At 39.1% G+C, this 19,738-nt stretch overlaps 1 long non-coding RNA gene across 2 annotated transcripts in view; it reads left to right on the top strand.

Annotated features, from left to right (window-relative positions):
• Positions 1-9,793, top strand: part of LOC140249425 (uncharacterized) — a 32,038-nt gene extending 22,245 nt beyond the window's left edge. Inside the window, exons 2-4 of one of the 2 annotated variants that reach the window (XR_011903009.1) lie at positions 3,814-3,919; positions 5,091-5,268; positions 7,067-9,793. This is a non-coding gene — a long non-coding RNA (uncharacterized lncRNA). The remainder of the gene's footprint in view (positions 1-3,813; positions 3,920-5,090; positions 5,269-7,066) is intronic. The other variant, XR_011903010.1, reaches the window with a different exon arrangement.
• The last annotated feature ends 9,945 nt before the right edge of the window (positions 9,794-19,738 follow it).

Here is a 19,738-nt window from a genome sequence, read left to right as displayed (position 1 = left end):
GAGCTGCAGGGGCAGCTCATACTTTTCTGTTCTGATCCTTACTCAGTAACACAAGCTCGTTCATTTGCCTGTCTTAGTCACCCAGACTCCCTTCTCCTTTGAAGCTGAATAAAGTCAGCACAGTCTAAATAAATAAGTTCTTAAACCATTTCCCAAAACAGTGGAGGAATTCAGCTGTTGTGAAAATAATAACTCATAAGTTAGAGAAGACAATTAGCTCGATGGGGCATAAACCCAAATGAGCTGCTGGTCAAACTGGAGAGTAAGAAGAAAATGCACAGGCAGTAAAAGTAGGGACTAGTAATCTGGGAGGTGTACAGGGATGCTGCTAGTCTGGGTAAGGATGGGGTCAGGTAGCCCAAGGCCCAGCTGGAACTAGTTTTGGTAAAGGGGTACAGAAAAGGATAGGAAAGCCTTCTATAGGTACATTAACTGGAACAGGAAAGTCCAAGAAGGCATACCCTCCCCCTCCTAGTGAGCAATACAAGCCGACTAGTAACAATGAACAAGGAGAAGGCTGAGGTACTCGGCAAATTTTTTTGCCTTAGTCTTCACTAGCAACTACTTTACACACAGACCTTGAGTAGATGGTTCAGAAGGGAACTGGGTGAGCAATGCCCATCCCACTGTAAGTGAAGATCAAGTTCATGACCACCTGAGGAACCTGAAAATCCATAAGCATATGAGTCCGAAGAGATGCATCCCAGGGTCCTGAGGGAATTCGCTGACATAGTAGCCAAGCCATTCTTGATGGTATTTGAAAAGTCATGGTGGTCAGGAGAAGTTCTTGGTGCCTAGAAAAAAGTCAACACCACATTCATTTTTTAAGAAAGCAAAAAGGATGAGTCAGGGAACTGCTGACCTGTTAGCCACACCTCTGTGCCAGATAAGATCAAGGAACAGATCCTCCTGGAAGCCTTGTTAAGGCACACAGAAGACAGAGAGGCAATATGGGATAATGAGTATGTCTCCACTGAGGGCAGGTCCTGCCTGACCAACCCTTGTTACTTTTTATGATGGTGTAGCTACATCAGTGGACAAGGGAAAAGCCACTGGTGTCCTTTATTTGGGCTTCAGTAAGACCATAACATTCTTCTATCCAAATCAGAAAGATTTGTTCAGTGGATGAGAAACTGGTTACAAGATTGTACTCAGAGTGGTGATCAATAGCTCAGCGTCCAGATGGAGATGAGTGATGAGTGGTGTCCCTCAGGGGTCAGTGCTGGGATTGGTGCTCTGCAGCATCTTCACCAAAGACATTAACAGTGGAGTCAAGCACACCCTTAGCAAGTTTGCTGATGACATTAAGCTGTGTGGTGAGGTCAGCATCCCTGAGGGATGGGATATCATCCAGAGAGACATAGACATACTTGAGTAGTGAGCTCAGGTGAACCCTATGAGGTTCAAAAAAAGCCAAGTGCAAGGTCTTGCATCTGGGTAACAGCCATCCTGACTATCAGTACAATACTGGGAATGAAGATGTGACGTCTTCATTATAGGAGAGATATGGACCTGTTGGAGCTCATCCAGAGGAGAAGCACAAAAATGATCCAAGGGATGGAGCACCTCTCCTACTAGAATAGGTTGAGTACTAGGGCTGTTCGGTCTGGAGAATAAAAGAGTTAAAGGAGAACTGGTGTGGTCTTTCAATATCTAAAGAGTGGTAATAAGAGGAATGGAATAGACTCTTTAGCGGGGTCTGTTAAGTGAGGACAAAGAGAAATGGTTTCAAACTAAAAGAGAGGGAGATTTAGATTGGATATAAGGAAGAACTTTTTTTACATAAAGGCGGTGAGGCAGTGGAACAAGTTGTCCAGAGAAGTGGATGCCCCATTCTTGGAGACATTAAAGGTCAGGCTGGACAGGGCTCTGAACAACCTGATCTATCTACGGATGTCCCTTCCAGGGGAGTTAGATTAGATGATCTTCAAGGGTCCTTTCCAATTCAAAGGATTCTATGATTCTGTGATCATGGGTATTGAATGATGAAGTCATAGAGCAGACAGCCTGAAACACCTTGTTCAGCTCAGCACTTTGATGTCACATGCAAAAGGGCATTCATTATTTTTTCCTTCTTATGGTTGACCACAGAATAACAGAAATTGCTTTATAACACAGACCCTAAATATCTTCAGAAATTGATTAACTGCTTTAATACTGTATAAGATTAATTTATCTAAGAGTTATCCACAGCTTTATATCTTTCAAATCAATAGAGATTCTTTTTTAAATAACCTTTAGGGAGGTAAAGCAAGCAGCGCAGCACGTCACTGAACAGTGTATACAAAGCTGACAGAAAACAGTTTTATCCTTTAGTAACCTAGCAGAATTTGAAAAGGCTTTCAAGGTATGCAGAGATGAGCTTTGTAAACCAGAAGGACAGCACTGAGTATCTAAGAGCATTTTATTATGAGATACACAGCAACACCTAGCACCACTGCAGTGGCTTCAAGAAAGGACACAGAAAGTGAACTTCAGAAGAACACACACACAGGGCTGGGGAGAGAGACGGAGAATTGAGTCACCTCTGAATGGAGAACTAAGGGCCCGGGAAATTTTTGCAAGGAAATGGAAAGGAAGGAGGAGTTTGCAAGGGTCTGTCCCAGTCCTGTGCCCTTTGCAGTGCTCACACAGGACATGAAGCTGTTGCTCAGGTAATAAAAGGGTCTTGCAGTATCAGTCAACTAATATTGAAATACAACACTTACTTCCCAAGAAGAATAGCCTAGCTGGAGCTAGGAGAAATGGAGAAATTAAGCCAGATCAATTATTATACAAGCATTACATAACATGTGCAATGGACTGTTCCACATTTTTCTGGATTTGTGCTGTGCTGTCACGCTGTTAACTGCTGCATAGTTTTACAAGAGAACTGCAGACAAGCATTCGTTGTAACGTATTAATATGTAAGAGAGCTTTTTTTTTCTTTTCCTCTTCACCCTTCTCCACTTAAATATGCTCTTGGCTTCTCCAAATTCACCACTCCAAATTGCCATGAGTCCTATATGAAATCTCAGAATCACAGGTTGGAGCTGGAAAAATGAGCAGAATATTCCCTAGGAACAACTTTTTTAATTGAAAAACAAAACAAAACAAAACACACCAATTTCATGAACATACATCCGCCAAAGAAAATACATGGGAAAGCGTGAAGCGTGCTTTATTATGAGATACAAGGCTGAGATGGGATAGTTTTTGCAGGCAGTGAAAAATACAAAGGAATCATGTGATTCTTCTGTCCATAGCAGCCACACAAGAGGTAATGGTTTAAAGTGCAATAACAATTGGAGTTTGGTATTAGGATGAACTTTAAATTGCTAAGGAGAGTGAAACACTGGAGCATATACTGAGGGAAGTCAGCCCTTTCAGAGCGGGAATAAGAAAGGGAATCCTTGGGGCAGTGGAATAGGCTGCCCATCCCCAGGCCAATTCCACCCCACATCTTTTGTGATTCCAGAGTTTCTCAAGCTATCTGAAAGGGCAAATTCCTTTTTAAAAAGTATGCAGAAATGGAAACTATCATCTAAAATAGACTACAAAAGAAAAACCCCCAAACAAAGTAAAATATTCTGAGTCTCAGTCAAGTGACTGAATCAGGAATTCAGTGAAATTAAGCACAGCTATTAAGAAAAAGGAATGTTTATATAATTACCTAAACAATTGCCTGGTTTGAGGGAGTACTGCTTCAAGAGACAGTATTTCTGAAAGCGCACAAGAAACGCATTTGTCATAACTGTGATCTCATCCTCTGTGTTTGTGGGCAGTAGTAAGAACCTTAATGAAGAATCCCAAATCTTCTATTTTTACCCCTAGGGATGTCTCAGACACATTCAGCTTTCAACACTTCAAAACCTGGCTATAACTAATTTGCACAGGAAGCTCCACTATTTGAATGAGCATGAGAGAACGAGTGGTCTGGGTAAGTGAGAGAATGGACAAAAATTATATGAATGACAGACTGTGGAAATTCCTGGGCATGGTCCTGAATGACCTGCATTTGGGATACTGACTTGAGCAGGCGCTGAGCACATGAACACGAGTCCCAGGATGTGCAGGGAATCTCTCTCAAAAAAAATTATTTTTTTTTATCCTGTGGTAATGTAATAGTCCAGACACATAGGTGGAAGCCAGTGATTTGCTTTATTTTCAATCACTGACAACTTCAATAAAATATTTTGCTATCATTAAAATAATAATTGCTAATAGCTAATGCCCAGATCTTATTTTGTTTTCTGAGCACAGGCAATACTGTGTACTTCAGCTCCTCAGCACAACAGAGCAATCAGTCTGACACTTCACCATCAGCCCCCCATGAGATAGTAAGTACATCCAGAATATCAATACTTCAGTGCAAACATTCACTACTAATTAGAAAGATAAATAGTGTCAAGCTTAAAAGCATCAGACAAGAGATGGGATGATGTGGGCCCCCCCTTTCTTCATTAGCAACCACTTCGGTAACATGGACTCTTTATGCACTATAGCTGTATAAGCAGGGTTTAAAGCATGACAGAAGCCACAGGAACACTGCTATGCTTTGTTGAAGGCTATAGCTTGTTTCCTGAAAGTAGCTCTTCCTCTAATAGCAGTAAAGGGAAGGTGTACAACACTGCCAATAGGAATGCCAGCACTTTTGGTTATTAAATCAAAGTGATTTTAGCTTTCTAATGGTGTTTGTTAGAACACTGTTTATTAGATTACTCATGTTGCTTCAATATTCTGGGCTTTGGTCACAATATACTGGAAAAAAATTTCTTAAACACTTAACCATCCCTGGCATTTTTGAGAAGAACTAATTTAGAGCTGTACTTACTTCCTCTGAATATATCTGTAGCTTAAGCTCCATCTCTCAGAGTCTGCAAAGTAGAGTTGAAGTAGACTGCATATGATCTGCCCAGGAATTTCTTGTGAGTATGCCGTTTTCTTTTTGTTGATCAGAATTGATTTACTTGAATCAAAATACCTTCTTGCAATGAAAATTTGCATAATGAAAGCATTAGACAACCTTGAGCTGAACACTTCCCCTTCTCACACCACTTAGTTATTTTCTCCTGGCATGGAGGTATTAACAGATGTGCTCAATTTTGCAGCACCATGTGATGGCAATACTTCAAGGCAAGAACAGAAGACAACATGCCAGGAAAGGAGATGGCATCTGTGACTGCCAAGGAAACTGGATGCACAGGCTTCCGCTGGCATAAAGCAGCATCTTGCATTGACTTTGGACTGCTGGCTGGTTGTGAAGGAAGCAGTTGCACAAGTTCTCAGGTATCAGAACAGATATTGATTACATTATCTATACTAGCGACTACTATTTGCTGATTTTTTTTTTCTAGATAAAGACAAATAAACTGTAAGAGTTTAGGTTCATCTGAGTCACTTTTTATAGTCACATTATGTGTAGTCCCCACAGCCTACAAGATATTTCCTTCTCATATATTAAGCCTAAGAAACTGGTAAACTGTTCAGGAATCTGTTTATACGCACACTATCAGTAGATGTGGAGCCAGAGAAATAACCTATTGAATTAGTGTGCCAAAGGCTGAGACAGTTGAGGTTGTTCAGCCTAGAGAAGAGAAAGCACCGAGGAGACCTCATTACAGCTTCCAGTTGTAAAAAGGGGTGTATGGGAAAGATGAAAAGGGGGAGTGTAGTTCTAGGACAAGAGGTAATGGTTTTAAGACAAAAGAGAGTTGGTTTAGATTAAATATTAGGAAGAAATTATTCAATATTAGGGTGGTGACACATTGGAACATGGAATTATCCCAGAGAATTTGTGGATGCCCCGTCCATGGAGATGTTCAAGGATAAGTCAGATGGAGCCCTGTGCAGCCAGATCTAGGGGAAGCTGTATTGGCCATGACAGGGAGGTTGGAACTAGATGGTCTTTAAGGTCCCTTCCAACCCAAACCATTCTGTGACTCTATGATGCTAAAACAGAAAAAGGAAAGGTTCTGTACAGGACTTAGCAAAAATTACAGCAACTGTAATGATAGAAGGACGGTGGACTTCAAACTGACATAAATATACAGGAGGTACTAAATCAAGTATCAGTCAGTCCTTGGAACTGGTTGGTATTCCTTCCAGAGCTCTGGAGGGTTTCATATGTGAAACTGCAGGGCCATTGTTTATTACCTGTTATGCAAACAATCACGATGCCAAAGGAGTGGTGATATAACACTATGGTGAGGACTCTGTAGGGAAGCCTGGACATCACAAACAGATGAGTCTTTCAGCTCCAGTGAGGTGACAGAGTCTGTAACAAAGAACATGAAGCACGTGGAACAGTCTGCTGGGAAGGAGTCAGCATGGTGTCAGTACCTGCTTCACTAACAAGCTGGTGCTTGAGTAGGGTTTCAATGAGTGCGCAGATAAAGGCAATCCAGCAGAGAAAATATATTTGGATTATCCAAAAATCTCTGACAATGTTCTTAATGAAAAGTTATTATAGCAACTAGCATGACAGAAGATAAAGTCTTTTTGTGGATTTTATCTTCCTACTGTTATAGCAGCCAACTTTCCTATAAGCCCCTGAAAGGCAATCCCCTCTAATTTGCTGCTCACTGCAACAAGGTGTATGTAATTACTCACCTTTGGACCACCTAGAAAACAGCCCAAATTAAAAAGCATCTCTTCTGCTAGCTAAGCCAAGGATATGAAAATAATGAAACATCATTTGGAACTTCCACTCTGAATTTCTGGAAAATCTAAATACTCTCCTGGATGCCTGTAATAGGCCATGCTTTCAAATTTCCATTTCTGTAAACAGTGAGGCTACAAAATAATCCAACAACCAGTTGGAAAAAATAAAGCATCACTCTTTACGGTAAATCAAACTTTTCTCAGTTAAGACTACTTACTGTCAGTGTATCTCCCCAGTTCCCTGTCCATCTGTTAATGTGTTCTATATTATAATGCTTTCTATAAAACCTTTCCTCAAAATTTATCTCCCTGCTTTTTCCTTCACTTACTTGTCCATGTGTCTTATATTTTCTCATATATATATTATTATTTTTTTTTTTTCATTCCTATTCCTCTGTCACTCCTTTTTGTCTGCCTCCCTTAGGGCAGAGAAAGAACTGCAGCCATGGTATCCACAAACAAGCAAGAATATCAAGAGCCGGCACAAGGGTTGAACCTTCCTGCTAATATTGAAGGCCAGAAAGAGGCAAAGATGACCAAAGGGCTGAAGCACCTCTCCTCTGAAGAAATGTTGAGGGAGTTGAGCATGTTTAGCTTGGAGAAGGCTCCAGGGAGACCTCATTGCAGCCTTCCAGTACTTGAAGTAAACCTACAAGCAAGAGAGGGACTGATCGGCTGACTTTTTACATAGTCTGATAGTGACAGGACATGGGGAAACGGTTTAAAACTAAAAGAGGAGGGATTCAAGCTAGATGTTAGGAAAAAAACTTTTACTCTGAGTAAAATGAGGATGTCCAGAGAGGGTGTGGATGCCCCATCCCTGGAGGCATTCAGGGGCAGGAACTAGACAATCTTCAGGGTCCACTCCAACCTAAGCCACTCTATGATTCTGTAATATTCCATTATTATCTTGTTGCTGCGTGACAGATGGCAGCAGAAAGGCAGCGAGACAAAATAGGGTATGACATGGAAGTACATATGAAACTAAAATATGTCATTGAATTCCTCCATGTGGGAAAAATGTCACACACTGAAATTTGTTGATGCTTGTTGAATGTTTATGGAGACCAAACAGCAGATGTGAGCCCAGTAAAGCAGTAGGACGTGTGTTTCAGCAACGGCAACAGTGGGTCACCAGTGGATCACCTCCTCCGGTGCAGATTTTTAATAGCATGACATGCAGACTCTTGTTCATCACTGGCAAAAAACTGCATAGTTATAGTCAACACCATTATCGAAAAACAGTGTTTTGCAGAAGAGAATTTATTCTATCAAATAGTGCCATTGTGTTCTTTGTATCTGTTGTACTTTCCATGGAAATAAAACAGGAGGCACTGAGTGGAGAGACCTATGTACTGATAGAATCATGATACATCAAATTTTCAACAGAAGTGTCTGTTCATTAATTATAAGGCCATGCTGTGCCATGCCAAAAACCTACTGACAGTTATGGGGAAATCTGTGTCCCCATCCACAGAGGCATAAATCATGCACCAAAGTAAGCAAACATCTCGGTCAGAATCCATTTTACCTAAACATTTAAATTAGTAGTTATGTAAGACTATGCCAGTGTTTCCATCCTTTGTAGTCAACGGAAATAAATAACAAGTGAGGTTACCTGTAAGAACACTACACAAGTTGTCTGCCAGAGCTGCTTCGTTACCCCATTGTCTAAAACCTAAGCTAACCATGCAACTAAGTTTTATTGCCTTAAGCTCACTCCAATGAATTCCATCCACGTAGGAGAAGACAACCACTGAACAGTGCACTCTGAGTACACATCTTGTCTATGTGTTACATGTTTCAGATTGTTCCTCATCTTTGTATTTGCAAAAGGAAGGAGGCATCAGTACCTCCATGGCTAGGATCCTGGAAGACATTTGGGGCTATAAAGGAAACAAAGATTATTTCAGACAGGAAGGGCCATTCTGTAGCTAGCAGCACTCAATGACAGGTCATTTTTGGGAGGCAAATAATATACCTTCACTCTTGTACAGAGGTAGACATATTCCCCTGCCTACAGCCTGCTTGTCATACAAGTCTGTCAAACAAGAGACAAGAAAAATCTTCTCTGAAGGCAATGAATTTTTGTTGTAAGACAAGAAATCTCACTTACAGAGATGCAATGGCTCAGGATACTGCCTTTATGAGATGGAGCAGGGAGAGCAGCTGACAAGCCCAAGAGGTCTACCTGGGCATTGCTCAAGCCAAGGGTAGCACAACCACATACATATGGAGCTGCATCAGAAACACAGAGGGACCATTTGTCATGGCTACGAATTCTGATGCAGGGGACAGGCTGCTCATCAAGACGTCACTTAACTAACTTGCTCATTCCTTCTCATTATTTTCAAAAAGGCCTGAGCAAGACAATAAGCCATGGGCTTGAGCTGCCTTTTCTCAGGCCACTGACTGACTGGTGAGGGATGACATTTAGGGGCAATCTCTCCTGTTTATCACAGAGCCTTAGATGGTCAAAATATTCTTCAAATGTGTCTTGGTTGGCAACTGTTCACAGGGAAACACAGGATGATCTTTTTTCACTGTAATTTAAACACTGGTTAACACTGATGATTTTGCGTCTTCAACTACATGTCCAGAACCTACCGAATGCTAAGCTGTATATCACCTCCAAGATAAACACACAAGTGACAAACTAAGCTTGATTCCTCTTGGTACAGGGACAATTTTGAAAGCACTATACAATAGTTCTCTCTAATGGGACAGCAGCTTCAGCAGCTATTATTACAGTGCCTGTAGTTTGTATGTATGTTTAAAATGTACAGCACCTCATTTCCCTGAGCTCTGCAGTTTCCTCCTGCCTGGTCTCACTCTCAGCTCACTCTGGCTGCTATTTCCCTGTGCAGAAGACTGACAAGAAACAACAAGATTAGTGCTGTTTGATTAGGCTGGAACAACAGAGACAAAGGATCATTTAACTCATCGGTGGACTGTAATTTAGAAACAAAGTCAGTAACACGGTTCATACAAAAAAAATAACAGTTCTCAGTGGACAGCACTAACACATTCTTTTCATACACTTTTGCTGTTGAACATATTAATTTGTTAGAAAATTGCCACATAAAAGCACAGCTTTCAGACTGAGTGAATTGCATACAAATTAAATAAAATAGCCCAGGAAAAAGATATCACACTTCTATCCAAATTATTATTTCTTTTTTCTATGGCATCTAAGGTACAAAACTTGTTTGGAGAGGAAATATCAACTCTTCTCAAAGCCCCAGAATAAATCCTAAATTTTGCATTGTTTTACAAGAACAGATCCTGCTAATAAATGCTGAATTTGAGCATGTGACACTTTTGTGTCTGGATAAGACCAGCAAGATATTTTCAGTGCTTGCTTTAAGGTAAGAATATTAACCGATATTCAAAATAGATGTCCTACAGAGGGAGATTAAATTTATATCAGAAGCTATGAGCGTTGATCCTTTTATTCTGTTTTGCAGAAATTGCATTAATTATTTTCTAATCTCTTGCTTCCTGTTGAAACTATCAAGCATTTCCAGATTGTGGGCAAGCCCACTGGAGCCAACACAAAACTGTTTGCTATACACACCATGTACTCAGATCAGAAGCCAAAGTCTGAAACAAAACTGGAAATTATTGTAAGTAACAGGAATACCTGTTACAGTCTCACTTCAACATAAAAATTACTTTTCCTCTGCAGCAGTAGCTCTGCTACAAGATCAGTCAGTTCTAGAGCCCAACACAATCTAAAGAAGCTTCACAGAATATCAGGCAGTTTCCCTCCAGCCAAGAAGCATACCCCATTCTGTTTCCAGAATTTAACATGGGGCATATCTGCAAAGGGACATTCAGGCAGCTGCAGCTTAGTGGTTCAAGTGTGATGGAGCACTGTGGTTTCAGCCACTGCACAGAACAAACTGAGTCTGTTAGTCCTGTCTGTTATGTGCAGTGAAACAGGCATGTTTTCAGTGCAATTTTGAGCAAGCACTGATTAGCTTCTCTTCAAAATATCAAGTTGTAAGTAGCTCTAAGTAGTTGTGGTCAGGTAGGAAGTCAGTCAACACCAATAAGATCCAATAATTTCCTGAAATACATTAAATGCTTTTTTTAACCCAGGAATTTCATTTATATTGATTTAGCTAGCCATTATATACACAAGGAAACACTTGCTGATGGTGAACAAAGATAACAGGATACAATTTTTATACAATAATGCTAAGTGAAAGGACTTAGGTATGTTTTCCAAACTGAAACGGCAACTGACTAACAACACAGGGAATTAATCTTCTGTAAGAAGAGTGGAATGAGATGTTATAAATTCATGACTATATTAGAAAGCAAGCAAGAAAAAAAAAATAGAAGAAAAAAAGCTCAGGGAGTTTCCATGAAGCTACTTATAAACTTGATAATGTAGGTGCAGACTGTGGTCCTGCAGTTCATGATTGTATATAGCTTGTGATCCCACAATTCCTTTTTAGTCATACTTTAATTCACCACTGCTTTGAGGAGAATAAGTAACTGACAAGGATCAATAAAGTAATAAATAGCCTTAAAAAGCTTTCAAAAAGAGTGAGAGAGAATATGAGGGAAGGAAGGAAAAAACCCCACAGTAACAGTTCTTCAAATGGCTGTCTCTGTACTAGACTAAGGTCTACTGATCTCTACAATAATGTAAGCAAACAGGACACGCATGCTTATAAACTGCACACAACTTTCTAATGTACAATTTCAATAAGACTCAGGATTTTTTTTCTTACTGTCTCGCTTCAGTTGAAAACTGATGATGAGAAAGCATCTTAATACTTTTGTGTGTTTTTATGACAAAGGCTGACATTCAATATTAGAAAACAAACAACAGCAACAACAAAACCCCATTTTGTGTTGCTATTTATTCTCTTTCCCCTCTTGATATTATATGCTATGAGGAAAATGAGATTCAGGGTATAAAGCAATCTATAGCTTTGCTGCCAAGAAGTTCTCACTTCTAACTCTGTCTCCTTTTTATTAAATATTCTTTCATTCCTCCTTTTGAAGATAATTAACTGCCGCTTTTATTCCTGCTTCATTACAATGTGTTACCCAAAAATGCTGATCCATATGTTATAGATTAACCTGTCAGAAACAGGTACAGGTGATGTTTGATTGTTTTAATCAAGGAGGTGCCAACATCATTACAAAACCCAAAGATTTATGTCCCCAAAACCTGAAGCATTTGCATTTTTAATTAGCACTATGTACCATTCATCCTGATTTCATCAAGAATGTTCATCTTTTTTGCTAGTGTCCATTATATAAATACCGACTTGTCAGTTGACTCATCTGATTGTTTAGAGAAATGGTCTTGTACAAAGCATATAATTTTCGTCTATCAATGCATATCTGCTGAAGTAATTAACTAATGAGAACTGAAAATCAGATCAGGAATCATGGACTGTATTTCACTTTCCCAGACTCCTTACTCCTCTACTTACACAGCTGTGACTACTACACAATCATGGTGATGTGATGTTGCATGTATGGTCACATCAAAATTTACACAACCAGCTGCTATCTTTCTATTCTGTAATGCTTCTTATTTTTTCCTCCAAAATACACCATATGCAATTAGTATCTCATTAATTATCTTGTTACCAACTATTTGTATTTCCCATTTTGACTTAATTTTTTAATATGATGAACTTTTTTCCTTTATAGAAGAAGCAAACATCTCCAGATTTCAGTTTCAAAAATTGTTTACTACAAAATCTATAGGTGTTTTCCCTATGCATAATATCCAGGGGAACCTTTTCTTCATGCACACACACAAAATAAGACTATAAAAACATTGCCTACCCACAACACGCACAGTATTCTTCTCAAAGTCACATAAACTTCCTTCCTGAAAGTTTTCCATACTGTTGCCTTGTCTTCTGATTGTGCCTAAAGCACTTCTGAGCCCTGCTGGGTCTTAGCCCTGCACTGGCCCTGCAGACAGTATCCCCAGCAGAGGGCTGCAGATAGTACTACAGCCAGTAAAGAAGTGGCAACTTGGCTACCACAGTATGAGCAGTGCTGCCAGGCTTTCACTCATCTTCTCTTGCACATCCAACAACTCACATTTCATTCTGCAATGCAGCAGAGAAACACTGCAAGTTAAAACAATGAAAGTGGCTAAGGTTCTCTTCTGAAGGGTTACAACCAGGAATAGAGGTGAATAAAAACATAGAACCTTTCTTAGAATATTCAGCTTTTGGGGTGCACATTAGAAGTAGGTGACACTTCCAAATAGCCTCCTTCAAAAGAAAAGAGTGAGCCTTACCCCACTGCTTATGAAAAACCATAGTCACAATCTTTGTGGAGATGGCTACACACCCAGTAACCAAATTCTTGAGAAGGGCCTGCACAAAGGTACTGGGAAGAACCCTGCTGAAATTTCAAGGCGGGATTTCAACATACAGACCTCTCCTCCTCTGCAGAGCCAGTTATACCTAACACCTTGCTCAGTACTTTAGCTGCTTGGATATCACCTTGACAGGCCAGACAGTCCTGAATGGTTATTATGACTGCATAACTCACTGTTCTTTGGATTCCTTTGTCAGGAACAAAATCCAAGCAACAGCATTACAGTATCTCAATACAGTATATCAGTATTTAAGTCCTCCGCTAGTCTGTTCCTAATTTAGAGATGCCTGGCTTAAAGAAAGCTGATTTTATATATAGCATACTTCTACTGGCTTCCATATAGAGCAGATGTTCCATTTTCCTCCAGTCATCTTCAAATTTCTCCTAAATTGCTGTTTAGTTTCTGGATCCTTTTGTCATCTCATTTCAGATGTTGCAAATGACAAAACAGCTGTGATAGCTCTGTGCCCCTTTCACTTATCACCTACTCCAGACAGGTGAAGAAAACACTCTCTTTAGCATGCAAAGCAAAAGATAAAACAAATTACTAGCGCTGCTGAGGCTGCAAAAACTCTTAGCAATTAGCACATTGCAGAGTGGTGGTAAAAGGGATTGGACAAATTAAACATCCAAGGGGAAAACCCAGGTTTGTGTTCAGTCCCAGTTATTCTGCATGAAACCCAATGAGAAGAAAAAGCAATGCTCTAAAGCAATATTCAGTTGAGACAGAATTTCTCCAGCATAGCAAAAGGTTTTTTTAGTGTCCTACAAGCTGCGGAGCAAAGTGGCCATCACACACCTGCGGGGCCCCCTCTCAGCTCTTTAAAAAAACTGAAAGCAAGCATTCAAGCTGAGGGTCCCAGAGTGATTAAGAAGCCAGGAGGCTTTGGCTCACAGGTTATCTACACTGTTTGCCTTTTCAGTTAATTTCATACAGCTGTGCTCTCTTCTAACTCATGCTGACTTTATACCACACCTGTTTAAATTTAACAAATCATTTCCCCTTGCTGTTCAAATGAGATTTAGCTATCTAAATCTAGGCTCAGAGTACCTAGACTGCCTATTTTGAATGCTTAAAGCTTACAGAAACAAGGGTTTATTCATTTTATCTTGTATGCAATACTCTTGTTTCTCCTTACTGAACTTTGCCCTCTGTGTATCTCAGCTGGAGATGCAAAAAGCCAGTGCAAAATGTGAGATGTGCAAAAGGCCAGTCAGACTCAGATTTAAAGTTTTCTGCTGAGCACCTTGATAAAGCTCTGAATCTCAGGCATTGACTTTGTTCATAGAGCTCAATTACCAGAAAAAGCTTAGCAGACTTTCATAGCTAACAAATGCTTTTCTGTCATATCATTTTTACTGTAATGAAACCTATCCCCAGCTGTGAAACCTTAATACAATTCATCTTTTCCTTCCCAGTGTACATCTTAAATACTTTCAGGCTTCCAGCCTTTCTCATTTTGGCTGTTGCTCATCTTCTCTTAAAACCTTCCCAGTAAGCACGCTGCATGTCGAGTTGGATGGACTTGCTAATATAGAAGCTGCACCTTATCAATCACTTTCCACAGCCTTTGTGGTATTTGTGAATCGAATTAAAACTTCTCCTCCTTCTCTTAAGAATCTCCAGCAGACTCCATGGTCTCTTTTGTGTACCCTCCTCTCTGCTCATTCAGCACCTCTGATCCTTCCCTCACCCCATCTGCTCTATTTGCACTGCACTATATAATATCCTGAAAACTTCCTCCCTATCGGAGCCTCTGGCTTAAATTAAGAATTTTCTTTACACCTCAGCCTGTGACAATGAAACCCATTTTACTTTCTGTTTCTTTCTCATCATGCAACTCCCTCTTACTGGCTTCTTTCTGAAAGTTTCAAAAGCTGATAAATATCACCCTGCTATTCTGCTCCTTGTCATGCCCATATACTGACAGAACTTTCTTGCCGATGTAAGACGTAACCCTAATGTATGTTTCTGTATGCACACAACACAAGGGCATGATATAAAATATGCTCAAAACAAAATGAGATATACTGGGTTTTTTTTTGCTGCTCAGATAATTTCATCATATTTTCTTTTCTCATTAGCTAGGCTGAGAAATGTAACATGGGATAGTAAATCCTCCTGCTATGGCTACCAGAATGATGTGTATAAATCATCATGCTACAACAAGTGACATTCATGTAGTAAACCTGTACCAATTTTATATACTTCTGCAGCAAAAAAAGAAAAAAGCTACTGTGTTTTTAGAGCAGATAAAATGTGTTTCTCTGCAGCAACCTTTCAATTTCACAGAAATGCAAGCACTGTTTACCTTATGAAACTTTCATGATATATGACATGGTGTGACCAGAATTATTTTAAAATAGACCAAAGAGCCAACACAGAAGTGCTTTGAGTTTACTTCCATCCTAATCAGTTCCCCTTTTTACTGAGAATTCTAGCAAGAGTATGGGATACGCAATAAATGTAAAGTGGGTCTTTAATAGCACAGTGATTTTTCACCTTAAAAATCCAACAAATAACATAATTAGGTGAGGTCTACTGCATGTATTTTACTGTAACTCACACACATGCTTCATTATCAAGTCTCAGAGTCTTTATTACCACACAGGGCAGTATTTCTGTCATTAAGCAATGACTTTCTTATGATTTAGAATACAAAATACACATCATTTATTTATTTATTGACTTCTGTGTAGATGCAGTTACAATAACAATATTATCCCAGGAAATTAAGTTGTAAAATAATCCGGTTGGGAAAAGTATTTGTATAGCTGGAATAACACAAGTGTATAGTTGTAATTACAGAGTAAATGGGTAGCCAGAAGGTATCTAAGAAAAAACTCACCAGAGGCTTTCAGCTGAGATGGATGCTTACCACAAAAACTCCACAATGGAGTGATCTCCAGAAAAAGATGCTGCCTTAGTCAGCCCTTAAATGGGATCTATGACAGGTGGAGTCAAGCTCCACCCCTTCCGGGAGCACAGCTGAATTACCTTCACCTGTGCTCCCACAGCTGACTCATTGTTTGCCTCAGATGGTTAATCAGAGGTTCAGGCTGTGATCAACAGTTTCCCTTACAGTATACCATTTTTAAATTTACGTTTTAAAAGAACAAATACGATTTTGTAGCCTCACATATTTAGTTTTAAAAGATTTTATATCCTGTGGGAAAGGAAAATTCTATTATTATAATTATTACTATTATTATTGAATAGTTTTCTCCTATTTTGTTTTAAGGGAAAAAAAAAATAGAAATGGTGAGACAATCACCAATAGTTTTACCTCTGTGAAATTACAGATTTCATTGCTCTGGTGTCGACTTACAGTTGTATCATACACACGGACAAAATGTCTCAACTCAGAGAAACAGTGGGCTCATTTACGTCACAATTGAACAACCTTCTGCAGAGATTCACTCTCATGGTTTTGCTGCAGCTCCTGGCACCTGTCAAAGTGTGGAAGGAGAGTTTGACATCAGTTATGAGAGTCATCTGCCTTCTCATTTTCAGTACAGGCTATGACCACCTTGATTTTTGGGTTCCTTCATATCTCCTGCAGTACTAACTTCTTCACTACCTCCAAATCTGTCCCATCTCTTGAATTCTGAAGCACGACCTCCACAGAGCTACTGAAGGCAACAGTCGCTGGCAGACTGTTGAAGATTATTGAAGTAAGGATTCAATAATTATGAAATTTTAAAGAATTCTATTATAAATGTTGAAACAAAGATACAATGCTTATCACTAAACATTTGTAAGATTGATCATATTTTGATCATATTTTGTCTTAGGCCTTTCTTATTATCTTACATCAGAAAGGCAAACAGACGCAATTTCAGTGACGAGGCAGAAAGGTTAAATGAAATGAAATCAATAAATGAGTTTCCCTGTTAAAAATCCTACTCCTAATTTAATGGAAGTAATGAATTACAGAGATTATTTTTCAACTACAGCACACTGCTGAAATTTAACAGAGAGATGTAGGAGTGTTGCTGAGATTCTGCACTGCATGGAGAGGGTTGTTTTTTTCCAAACTTCCCTTCTGCTCCCATGGTATTCAACCTACTTACTCAACAGAAAAGCAGTTTTCCAGCGGACAAACTGTACTAAGTGCAAACATTATAATTGTGCAGATTGTATTGACATTCATTTATGAAGCTATAAAACTTATTAAGTTACTTCTCAGATTTGAGTCTGTCAGATTCTGAACTCCTGGGTTACTGCAATTTCAATATATCAGTCAGCAAAGATAGGTGGCTCTTGCAGGATACATGAATAAAAGCTTTATCAATATTTTTGTTTTGCAATGTTTCCTAACGTTCACATTTGCACCAAGTATAATTTATGTGTTCTGTGCTTTCGTCTCTTACTGCAATGCATTCTCCAAAAGAATAGTTTCCTTGTAAACTCTAACACTAATTTGGCAATTGTTTTAAAGCTCCTCATGCGCAACTTTGTACAGAAAAATTAAAAAAGACTATTTGTTCCATTGCAGAACATTTTAACTGTAGAAAGTAAATTGGTTAAGCTTCTGTGATTCCTGCCATTAAACTTGTCCCTATCAAAGTCTGATATATAAAAGATGTCAGTCTTGCTCCAGTGATCACGACACATCCCTGGTGGCACATGCTGAAAATATTCAAAACCAAAAATTATCCAAACCTTCTGAAGATTATTATTTTCCCTAGGTTTACAGCATAAAAGATTAAGAAGTAAGATGATGTTGATAAGGATATTTTGTAAGACTAGGAAGAAGGATCTTCCTGAGAAAAAAGTTTTCTTACTTTAGACTGATTTTTCTGAATATATTACCAAGAAAAATGCCTACCGTTTAATCAGTGAGGGGTCTACTCACCAGTAACAATAAAAGACTAAGAATTTAAAAATAACTACGTGGATTGATTACTACTGAAGTGATGCACGCAGCTGGGACGGGCAGCAGTGAAGAGAGGCGATGGAGAAGAGCGACAAAGAGAAGAGCATGATCAGGTCACCTTGCCAGGAGTTCTATCTATCTATCTATCTATCTATCTATCTATCTATCTATCTATCTATCTATCTATCTATCTATCTACTATCTATCTCCTCTCTGACAGCAAAGCCCCATGGGGAATGTAGTTCTTCTCTTCTAGACAGGCACCTGGAACTGGAGCATTAACACTTTAACTCCCAGTGAACTACATGATGTTATGATGTGGAGTACCAGTAACAAAAAACCACAAAACCATGACAAGACGCCTTTAAATATTTAAAGGGGGGGCTGTAAGAAAGAAGAGGACAGACAATTAAGCAGAGTCTATTGTGATACAACAAGGGGAAATGGTTTCAAACTAAAGGAGGAGATACTTAGATTGAATATAAGGAAGTTTATTACAATAAGCGTGTTGAGGTACTGGAACAGGCTGCCCAGAGAGGTGGTGGATGTCCCATCCCTGGAGACACTCAAGGTCAGGCTGGATGGGACTCTGAGCAACCTCATCTAGCTGTAAGTGTCCCTGTTCATTGGAGGGGAATTGGACTATATTGGCTTTAAGTGTCCCAATTCAAATAACTCTATTATTCTACTGCAATTATTCCAAATCCAAAGTAGTAGGAACAATTGCATGCAATTCAAATATAGTGGAAACCATAGAATGTATTGCTAAGCTTGAAACCAGTGCTATATGTTTATCTACAAATTATTCCAAATTCACAGTGTTTCCAAAGAACACTTAATTACTGCCTTCAAGTAAATAGTTACTCTTATACAATACTCTGTACTAGAATACTCTTTTCTTTCCAAGGGCATGATTTCTGGTCTCAACTGAAGGTCTTTTGCTTTTAGTCACATGTGGTCTTTATGTTTTTCATGTTTCGTATTTTAAGAGGTCATTCATTTGGGTTTTTGCCTTGTTTGTTTTAAGGCAAATACACCTACATCTTTTCTTGCAGCTGACCCTAGAAGAGCTTTAATGCTTCACTCACTCAGTACACACGCTACACTGACTGCTCAAGAGAGGGCTGCCCCTTCTTCATATCAATGACCAGAGCTCTGCTTAAAATACATCACTGGATGATGTTAAGAGGAGATGAGATTTCTTTTTTTATCTCACACATGCATGTTCTATCACAGACTAACCACACATCAAATAAAATACCTAAAGAAAGTACTAGCAGTTTAAATTCCCGTGTTTTTTCATAAATGCATTAGAGCACAATTGAAGTATTTACAAGAAAAGACCAGAGCTGAAAAGACTACACAACTGATAAAGAAGTAAAGGACCATGGCATGCATTAAAATAAAATTGACATTGTGATCTAATACCAAAATGCTGTTGCATGCATAATTTCATGAAAATCCTATTTAATTTTGCTGCATTCTTATACATTCTGTAAATTTACCGTGGAAAGGCAATAAATCAGAACATTTTACCATGAATGTTTCCCATAAGCTTGTCATATGAAGTGAGGAATAATATGTCTCCAGAACATCACAGAACTTTTTCAGCACTCTATTCTGTGTCAGGCCAAGTCTCAAGATTTATAGGTATATTTGTTTTCTTAGAGGAAGAATATATATAGCTCAGGGTATCTCAAGAAGTATAAACAGGCAAATGTTCTCACGTAGTAATTAGAAAGATGTAGTTAGCATTAGAAAGATGTAGTTAGCATATGCAGCAGTCTGGGCTTCCATGGATACCTCTATTGACAGTTGCACCTGACAAATCAGCATTATTGTAACAC

This window comes from Excalfactoria chinensis, chromosome 3 (genome assembly GCF_039878825.1).
Source record: "Excalfactoria chinensis isolate bCotChi1 chromosome 3, bCotChi1.hap2, whole genome shotgun sequence".
In the NCBI taxonomy this organism is placed as follows: Eukaryota; Metazoa; Chordata; class Aves; order Galliformes; family Phasianidae; genus Excalfactoria; species Excalfactoria chinensis.
The sequence above is the reverse complement of the archived record's forward strand: the minus strand, read 5'-3'. Positions and strand labels throughout refer to the sequence as shown.